Source organism: Urocitellus parryii, chromosome 12, assembly GCF_045843805.1.
Source record: "Urocitellus parryii isolate mUroPar1 chromosome 12, mUroPar1.hap1, whole genome shotgun sequence".
In the NCBI taxonomy this organism is placed as follows: Eukaryota; Metazoa; Chordata; class Mammalia; order Rodentia; family Sciuridae; genus Urocitellus; species Urocitellus parryii.
Genome location: NC_135542.1, coordinates 95,264,896 through 95,275,647, shown reverse-complemented (window position 1 = coordinate 95,275,647; position 10,752 = coordinate 95,264,896).

Here is a 10,752-nt window from a genome sequence, read left to right as displayed (position 1 = left end):
CTGCTCCCCACAGATACAACATTTATCCATAAACTCAGTCTTATTACTTATAATTGGTCAGATGCCCATCAGACCTACACATTCTAAGCTACAATTCAGTTGTTTGTTCTATTTGTCACAACAATCTCGTATTTATATAAATCCTTATATTTCACAACATGTGTTCACATATGTATTAACTCATTTCCACTATTCCTAAATTTACTCCTAATAAAATTCACTGCCCTATGTTTCTTATCTTTGGAGGTTATTTTTGGCCAATATATACTAATATTCAGAATGAAGTTATAAAAGACTTAAAGGTTAGATGGACAAGATTAACTGCCCATCAAGAGAATCACAGAATGGTTCCCTGGCGAGGAAATGTGTTAAACTGGACTTTTTTAAATTCCATTTAATAAACTAATTTTGCCATGGCTTCCTAAATACATGTTTCACATCCAGGAAGCAAACATGCTAGCCTATAGTGATTATTAATTTGGCTTAGAGACTTCAGCAATATCAGCCCTGCTGCAGTAATTCCAGGTAACAGCAGCTTTTGAGTCAAATATAGTGACAAGTCAAACTAAGCCTATATGGCAGGCTGAAAATTATGCTGTGAAATTTCTATTATTTTCTTACTGATCAGGGGCCCTTGCCAGAAAAAAGAGAAATCTTTGAAAGAAAGTGTCTATATTGAAAATGCTTTTCAGCCCCACTGAAGAGCAGCCAATTCAACCAAATCAAATCCAACATATTATGCCTTTTTAATCATAATAGAAGAATATTGTTTTCACAGGAATATAACTAAATTTGTAATAATATCTTAACTTTTAAGATACTCAGGGAATACATGTAAAAGTTAATATTTTGCAATTCATCAATTGATAATACTTTTACAAATAAAAAAAAAACCAAGACATTTGAATCTCAAAATCTATTATTTTCACAATTATGTCTCTATATCTAGGGGTTTCTCATTTAAAGCTTCAAATAATAAATGTAATTATAGAGACTATAGAGAATGTGCTCAAAATAATATTCTGATCTTCCAGAAGAATGTTTCCACATTAAAATCCTATCTTATAGTGTTTTTAAGCTGAAGGGAAGCAAATTTTTTCTTCAGTATAATACTTTTATAAATATTCAGAGAATTTTCATTCTCTTCTGATGTCATAATTAATGAAAAAAGCTGATTTCTATTTGTATTAAGCTCATTATGATTTTTTATTTTCATCTTATGTAGAAGACTCTTTAGTGAGACAATCAGAATAAAAACTTTACCTCAACAAGATCCTAAGAGGCTTATCTATCCTAGTATAGTCAGAAACTTCTCCTGTAATCTGATCCTTGCCTTGCCTTTTTCAAAGAATCTTGTTTAGACCTATCACAGTATAAAATTTAAATTATCCCTAAATTGAAGAGAGGAGATAAGAACTAGTTTATTGGCATTTCTTTAGAATCAACCAATTTGATGCAAAGCAATTCCATGCATTTTTTTTAATAAATATTCCTTTTGTTTAGAGGAAAATAATGATACTATGATTTCACTAATTTCTCCTCTATAAATTGCTGAACACATTAATCCCACTTTCTTGTTTCTTTTAGTATGTCATTTCATGGTGCACAAGTGCCAGAGCCTTTACTTTCAGTAATACTGGGTGAAATTTTTCATGATTCTGCTTTGCAGAGGAAAGAATTGTAATATTTAATTGCCTTTTCTATTGTTTCTGATAATGAAATAAGTACGACCTAACTATGGATTAAGTTTTCCAAGATAAAAAAAAAGATAGCTTTATTAATTTTTAATAAAAGTACACCAAGTAGCATTTGTACCAGTCCCCTTATTTAAAAATTATTTTCAAATCAAAGAGATATAGCATTTTTTTCAAATATAAGCAGTCAGGTCAAGGTTCAAAGGTAGTACAAGGTAAGGAAATCATTTGCTTCTATAGGAATGATTCATGTTCCATCAATTATTCTCCCATGTTAGTTACATATAAGACCTTAAATAAGGTAAGGTACAATATATGCTATGCAAAGGTTTAAGTTTTAATCACATGAGACAATGTGCATAAGTATAAGAGCCTGTTCCCATGGAACTATAACACATTTTAAACACTTTAGGCAAAAGACGAAGAACATGATTTCTAATTAGTAGGTCAAGGAAAAAGTTTCAGGAAAGATTGTGCTTAATTTTTCATCTTGAGGGAGGAGTAAATTTGCAAGTGTAAATAAATGGATATCTCTTCAAGGTAAAGGGCATACCCTATGTAAAGATATAAGTCCTTAGAGAAATAAGCAGCTATTATGTTGCTGGAATGTAAGCTGCACATCAGGCAAAGAGTAGCAAGAGAAGAGGCTGAAGACAAGTAGATATGAGAGATCTTGTGTATCATGCTAAAGAGTCTGGGCATTGAGTCTTTATCACATGCATTTTGAGCACAAATGATCAGATAAGGAATTTTACTCCAGGTTTTCTTTTCTCAACTTATATTCTTGGATTCTTTCATGATAACTCTATGAAGATGCCTACAAATTTTTATATCTAGTCATAATTTCTCTTCTGAGTTTCATGATTTTTGGTTATACCCATAGTTAAAAAACCATCACAAAAATTAAATATTAATAATATGATATGAATTATTTTTGTCTCTCCACTTTTCTTTTTATGAGCTATTCCCAATCATGGTAATGACAATGTCAGTCTCCTGAAAATACACTAAATTCTTCCTTCTCCCTTCATCCAGCCAAAAGTCATTTGGCATTTAGTAAGTCACCAAATTCCTCTTAATTGTTATGTTCCCTCTTCTTCATATTTGGTTGGTCTGCTCACATTTATCTTTTTAGCTAAATTCTCTATGAGAGATGTTTTTCAAATAGCATGAAGTGTAGTAAAGTCAAAAGAATACTTGATGATGTTATTTTATCTCATTTCTGAGGACAATGAGAACTCTTTATTGTAAAACCCAAGCAACAGAGTATTTATGCAAGCCTATAATTTCTGAGATTCCAAGGAACTGTATTTATTAAATTAGCTTGATTCCTATATATCATTTTCTTGGCCAACTTTATGAATACAAGACCCAGATACTACAGTGTGAAAATAAATTTAATATTCTAACAAATATTCTCTGGAGGAAGTACTATTTGAAAAGTAACAATCTGTCTAATGCAGGCACAAAGAAAGGAATTTTGGTGCCATTGTATATGAGTTCCATCCTGACACACACTTATAATCCCAGTAACTCCAGAGGCTAAGGCAAGAGGTTAGCAAGTTTGAGGCCAGCCACTGTAACTTCGTGAGACTCTCGGCAATTTAGAGAGACCCTGTCTCAAAATAAAAACTATTAATAAAGACTGGGGATTAACTCAGTGGTGAAGTGTCTCTGGTTTCAGTCCTCATTATCCAACCAACAAATTACAATCTATGGTTTATAGGTCCCAGCGAATTATTACTATTCAATATATGATCATAAAAAGGTTGGTAGAAGATAAAATCATGTTTAAATACGGGAGTTGTATGGCACATAAAATCACATATAATACATAATATTTGATAATGACAATCAATAACTCTGATACTGTTTTATATATTTACCATATTTTTTATTTTATCATTATATTAGAGTTTATTTCTTCTACTTATTAAAAAAAAAGAAGTTAACTAACTTCAAGCAGCCTCAGGCAGGTACCTCAGGAGGTGTTCCAGAAGAAAGCATTATTACAGCTCCAAGTATTTCATTGCCCCCAGTGACCTTCCAGTGGACAAGATGTGGAGGTGGAGACAGCGATCTGACTATCCTTGACCCTGCAGACAAAGAAGTAAACACATGGAAAAATAGAAACACATTTATAGAAGAAGGATATAAAGAAAAAAAATTAATTTTGTATAGCTAAATGTTTGTGTTTGAAGCTAAATATTATTTTAAAAGTCAAAAAGTTAAAAAAAAAACTTAAAACATCCATAAAGTAAAAGCGTTACAGCCAGCTAAAGTTAATTTATTATTAAAGGAAAAAAAAATATTTTAATGCATTTGTGCAACCTAAATGCACAGTGTGTATAAAGTCTGCAGGAGTGTGCAGTAAGGTCACAGACCTTCAACTTCAGTTGCTGCTCATTCATCCAGAGCAACCCCCAATCCTGTAAGTTTCATTCATGGTAAACAGTGTAGAGATATACCATTCATTATTTTTATACTGCATTTTTACTATACCTTTTTTTGTTTAGGTATGCATGTACCACTGTGCTCCACCTACCTACAGTAGTTCAGTAACTTACTGTATAGTTTTGTAGCCTAGACGTGATAGGCTATACCATGGCCTCAGTGTATAGTAGGATGTGCCACTATATTCAGTGGTATTAACACACAATGAAATCACCTAACCACATATTTCTCAAGATGTGTCCCCATCATTAAGTGATGCATAAATGTATTATATAAATATATTAACACAGACTGTAGGACATCACTCTAATAATATTTCTGTCTGAAAAGAAATGTGTTCTGCTATTTTGCTTTTATGCTTATTGATTTCCTGTTACATCCTATGGATGTATCTGAGGTGACAGAAATGGGCAATGATTTACTTGTGTATGTGCCATAGTTGACCCTTTTGCAAAATGAATAGGCAATCTACTTATGTGATGTTACAGACTAAGTTCACCTTTTCAAGTCTATTCAGAATTTCCATTGCTGTCTTCTGAATGTTTGAGAGGGTATTTAGGAGAAAAGTGTTTCCACAAAGAAAAAAATAAGAATAAAACACTATATTAAGTCAGACTAATTCTTTCATGACTCATTTTATAGAAATATATTCTGTTGGTTTTAATATAGATAAAATAACAATGAACTACTAATTTCCAGTACACTGCAACATAAATGGGTTTTGTAAAATTTATGCAAATTACTATATATTCAGCTGAACCATTAAATCTCTTCATTTTAAAATACCTATTCAACTGAACTAATGAAGTTGTAGAACATTGTCAAATAATAACAGGCTACAGAGACAGCTGTCAATATCACTCCACTCCTGTTCACTTCTCAGTTATAAACATTTTCATTGATATTTAGGTGATCAGAAACAATAGCAGAGTAATTTTGCACAACTTTTGAATTCAAGAAATAAGTATATAAAACCAAATGACAATTTTGAGTAAAATCTCAAATGCAGTTATGACATATGATAGTTTAGTTTCCAGTACATCATTTCTCTTCCCTTTCCCAGCCTGAACAAAACCAACTCTGTCCCTGGTTTCTACATTCTCTGCCTTTTCTACCACTCTTCCTTTTACCTATTTTTGAAGCTTTGTGATATCACTGATCTTCCTTTCTAGGTCCCATGACAAACTTGTAACCCATTTGAGTTATTTTCTTTTTCAATCTCCCACAAACAACCTTCCTCCCCTGTCTTAGTTGCCAACATGAGGACTGAAATGCTGATTTATGGATTCAAAGACGATTGTAATGTTGCCAATGTCTCTCTAAACTGCCAGTCTCGTGCACACTCTTCCTGGCACCTTGGGACATCAAACACTGCTTTGATTGTGATCTTACTCAGGTTTTAAAAAAAAAATTGGTTGACAACTGTCCAGTGGCTTCCTGATTGTTTCACATTTAAGAAGAAAATCTATGTCATATGTCAAGGTTGAAGGGTCTTGCTTTTCTCACCATTCCATAAACCTGAGCAAGCTGTTATGTTCACTTCTGCAGGTATCATTATGCTTTTGTTCCTGCCAAACCTTCTGTCAAGAATATCTTAGTTGAGAGCAACTTGGTGATAGAGCACTTACCTGGCATCCATGAGGTCCTGAGTTTGATCCCTGGTACTGAAAAAAAATACAAATACATATGTATTTATATGTGTGTATATATATACACACATATACATGTATAAATATGTATGTATATGTGTGCATATATACATATAGACACAGCATATATTTGTAATTTTATGTATGATACACATATATCTCCTACCCATATCCTCCAACTGTGAAATCCTAACTTATAAGACTCCTTCTTTAAGTAATCTTTATTTCTTTAACAATTGTACTCCAGGTCTTAATAGCTTTGTATTTCATTAATTATTTATGTTGTTTTGTTCCTCTTGTGATAAAAATTAAGTGTTCATTTTTGCCTTTCACATTGTATTTTTACCACCATATGTAGTAGATTGTCATACATGTATGCAAATGATTATATGGTATATATATTATATATAATGTACAACACAATACATGTGTATATGTATACAAACCTGCATACATGTGTCCCTGTAAATTACTTCATACACCCAACTCCATCATATCAGTGCATGCTATCCAAGCTTATGAGAACCTTGGACTTAAAGGCAGAGATCTTATAATGTTCATCTTGTTAGAATGAGATCCCTCATTAACTCAGAGTATTAAATGAAACACTTGAGTTAGTAACCAAATCGACAAAGAACCAGTTGAATATATGTCCGATTAGGGACTTTATCATTTTGTTCTTAGATTAATTATATGGTTCATTATACTGGAATGTGTACTTAATTTCAAAACTAGTTTTTTTTTTTTCCTTAGAATTTTATTCTTGCTATCTGGTTTTATGGAATTTCTCTTTAAAAATAGGAACTGTAATTTATATATCTGATTTCTGGCAAAAATAAATAAATAACTAGCAGCTATAAAAGAATGAAGAACATTGCCCAATAAAGAGAACTAATTTTAAAACAAAAATTAGATTCGCAATAAACCAGTGGCTTTGTTCAATGAAAATGTGTCAAGGATATTTTGGGGCATAGCCATGTAAAACTGTTAGTATATTCTATCCAAAGAACAAAGGTTGTCATAAAGACAGCAGAACATTGTTTTTTTTTCTGTTAAATAAAATTAATAAATGATCAAAGCACACATTTATAAGTTAGTCCTGGTCATTTTAAATAGCCCCTCAACCCACATCCCTTCTTTAAATAGATGAATTGGCTTCATTTGCTTAAGTACATTTTTCTATCAAAATTTTTCTATCAAATTTTCATTAAATATATTAAGAAAATTATGTGTGGGAATATGTTTTACAACATCAGAAATCAGGGAAGTCTGGCCTTACCAAGTTGAAGATTTTTTATGAGAAAGTTTATGAGGCCAGATTGAGGAAAATAACCATAAAAGAAAGAAAAAGACATCTGGAAAATTAGTAAGCAGGTTTCCAGCAAGATTCCCTTAAATTTGTGGGAAAGGGCAGGATATAAGGTAATCAGGAGGTTAGTAAGAAAGACAGGGATCTCAAATGCATATAACAATAAAATCAATAAAAACAAGCAAAACAAACCTAATCATTTTTCTTGTTGCATGTTAGTATTACAGAATGTAGTTTTGCAGTCTTAGACACCTCTCTTCCCTGCTCTCATTCTACCTAACAGAACTAAACTCAGAGCTTGCCCTTACTTGGGCTGAATATTTTGAATCACATCTTCTTTCTTTCTATCTTTTCTCCTTTGTTTTATTCAAACATAGGGGTGGAAAACTTCCTATGAAGTTCTCCGAAGTTTTTCCCATGTCTTCTTGATTGCCTGAATGTCTACAATTGATTGACCAACTATGGAATACAATGCAGAAAAAAAACTTTCTCTTGGGACTCAAGGGCTTAATTCCAATTCTTCTAGTATATATTGTACTACTGGTAATAAAACAATAATCCCTATCTCATTCCAGTCTCTTGCAGCAAACTGTCTTACTTTTCCCACAGTCTTTCATTTTTTTTCTATAGAAAATTTTCTTTATCTCTGCTGTTCACAGTGATGAATCTAGCTATCATTTTTATTCATTATGGTAAACACTTATTGGCTCCATTGATCTTAAGACTATATACTTAACTCTTAAAGTTTCTTTTATAATATTTCTATTCACTGTTATCTCGATTCAATTCCTATTTTAACTTATTCGTCTATAGTTAGACCCCTAGATTGTTTTTTTTACTTTCTGTCTCCTCTTTCTCTGCCCTTTTTTCTATTATCACACAGTGTCTTCAAGTTTTTCTTCTGAACATTCCATTGAATATTTATTTTACAATCATAGTTTAATTTCCAAGAGTTCTTCATTGTTCTTTCACTGATCCACATCCTTTGGATTCTCTGAGGATACTAAATAAGGGATTGTATCAGATTTCCACCATAAGTACAGAATTGGAGAGAAAGAAAGATGAGAAAGAGACAGACAGAGATAGAGCAGAGAGATCTTTACTTCTAGGAGCTGGTTTATGCATTTATTGAGATTGCATAATCATATCTAAAATCTGTAGGAGAGGTCTCCAGGAAGGACAGGCTAAGAACTCAGGCAGGAGATGAAGCTGTAGTTGATATGTAGTCCCCCCACCACCACCCCACCCTGGAAAACTAATTGAAACAGACATATTCAGGTTATAAAGGATAATCTCCTTTCTTCAAAATCAAGTTATTGTGTATGCTAATCACATCTACAAAATGTCTTCACAGCAATACTTAACACTGTGGAATTACTGAGGACTATGGCCTAGCCAGATTAATATACAAAACTGACTATCACAGTCAGACAGGATAGTCAGCATTCTTGCTGCAAGGAGGCAGAAAGGATAGAGATACACATGTGTAATGGCCAAGAACATGGACTCTAGTCAAACCACCTAAGGTTTAATTATTTTTCATTTACTTATTAATTATAATATGCAGCTTCTCTGTGTCTCTATTTTCTTAACTATACAATAGGAATAATAACATTTCAGAAGTGTTAGTGAAGATAAGATTTAATACACATAAAACGTTAGAACATTACTTGTCACATGGTAAGTACTAGATCAAAGTTTGCTGCTGCACTTCTTTCTCTGGTGTTGCTATATTGATACTGGTTTGAAGGAATTCTGTGGGTACTGTGGGGGAGGTCTGACACCTGGCCCAGGCAGAGAATACCACAGGTGACTATTTCTAGAGAAACTTCATCTGCAGAATAAGATAATCCTTACTCACTAAGCTTCTGCTTTTTCACGACTTTCATAGCCTGCCCCCATCTCTCTTGCCGCTAGAAGCCCAAGACTCTCTCTTTAGCTCTTTGCAAAGTTCAATCATGTTGCAGCTCCATGTTTACATATGTAATAAAATTTGCACTTGTAAAAGTCAACAGTAAATCCATCTATTTCTGGAGTATTCTTTCTTGAGAAGATAGCAATTATTAAAATTTAATTTGGAAATATAGATACATAAATAATATGAAGAAAGAAAGGGAGAGAAAAATATAGTTCTCTCCTCATTTCCCTTTCTCTCTTTTATTTTTGTAAAAGGAAAGTACTGCATTTTTAAAACAATGGTTATTTTTAATTGTAATATGACTAAGGGAACCTAATTAAATTCAAGTGTTCATCTAGAATAACTAGGGATAGAAATGAGAATGATGAAATTCATTACATTTTTTAAAAATGAGAAAGTCTTTTAAGAGCTATACTACAATAATAATTAAGACAGTAGTTCTAAAGGAATCAGCAGATCAATTAAGTAAAAGAAAGATAAGAAGTAGATGTGCATATGAAAGGGAAAGAAAATTTAGTGATATTAGAAAAGTTAGTGTCATAGATGGGCTTTACAAAAGTGGAGAAATTCTGGGTTATTTAGTTACAGCTGTTGAGATAAAATAAGTTTCTGACCTAAGGCATTACAAATAAAGAATTCTCATGTGGAATAAATAACAATTTTTAAAACAAGGCCAAAATGTATAGGTGAATATATATGCATATATGTATGCCCAGATGTAACATATATTGCAATATATGTAGGCCTACACTTTATGCCAATATATGTATGAGATGATGCTTTATAACCTGAATGTTTATATGTTTCAATTACAACGTATATTGCATTATATCTTCCCAAAATTCATATGTTTCCATCCCAACTCCATGACTGTATTTACTGATACTATCTTTCAGTCTTTATTTTAATTAAGGTTAAATGACAATCATAAGGTTGGCCTTAATCGGATAGAATGGGTGTTCTTAAAGAGGAAGTGGCACCAGGGATCTTTCTCTCCATGCACACACAGAGGAAAGTCAGATGAGGACACAGTAAGAAGGCAGCTTCTGCAGGCCAAGAAGAAAGGTCTCAACTCTGCTTATACTTTATTTTCAGATTTCCAGCCTCCAAAAATGTGACAAAATAATTTCTTTTGATTAATTCCCCCAGTCTGTGCTATTTTGTTATGGCAGCCCAAGAAGACTAGTACAATGTACTCAGAAGAGTTAGAGGAATTGGCTTAAACCTATTGTATGGCAGAGTGAAGGAATCCCAAAGTAAATAGATTTGACTTAATGAAACTTTAAGTATTGAATAGATTAAAGAAAACCTGCAAACAGCATTTAAAAACAGGCAATGCACTACAAAATATTTGCAACACATTCTAAAGAGATGTGTATTTTACAAAGGGGGAATTCAGAAATTTGAAGTTAGCTTTGTCTAGCTCAAACCGGCTGAAGTCACCACCAGTCCCTTCATGTGGGCTTGTGTAAGTTCCTACAAGTGACTTTTAGATGTCAGAGGGTCAACATTCCACCTGCAGGTCATTTTCATGTTGCCATTTTCTGAGCACACATCCTGTGAAGATCCATGAAGTTTGATTTTGCACACATAGGTTACAGATTACTCCTTCCATCACCTGTCCCCAAGCCTTAGACCATGTTTCTTCTTAATTCCATAAATATCTCAAAATCCTTGCTCTGGAAGGTGAATTTGAGATTTGTCCTCCTGTCTCCATACACTTGTCTG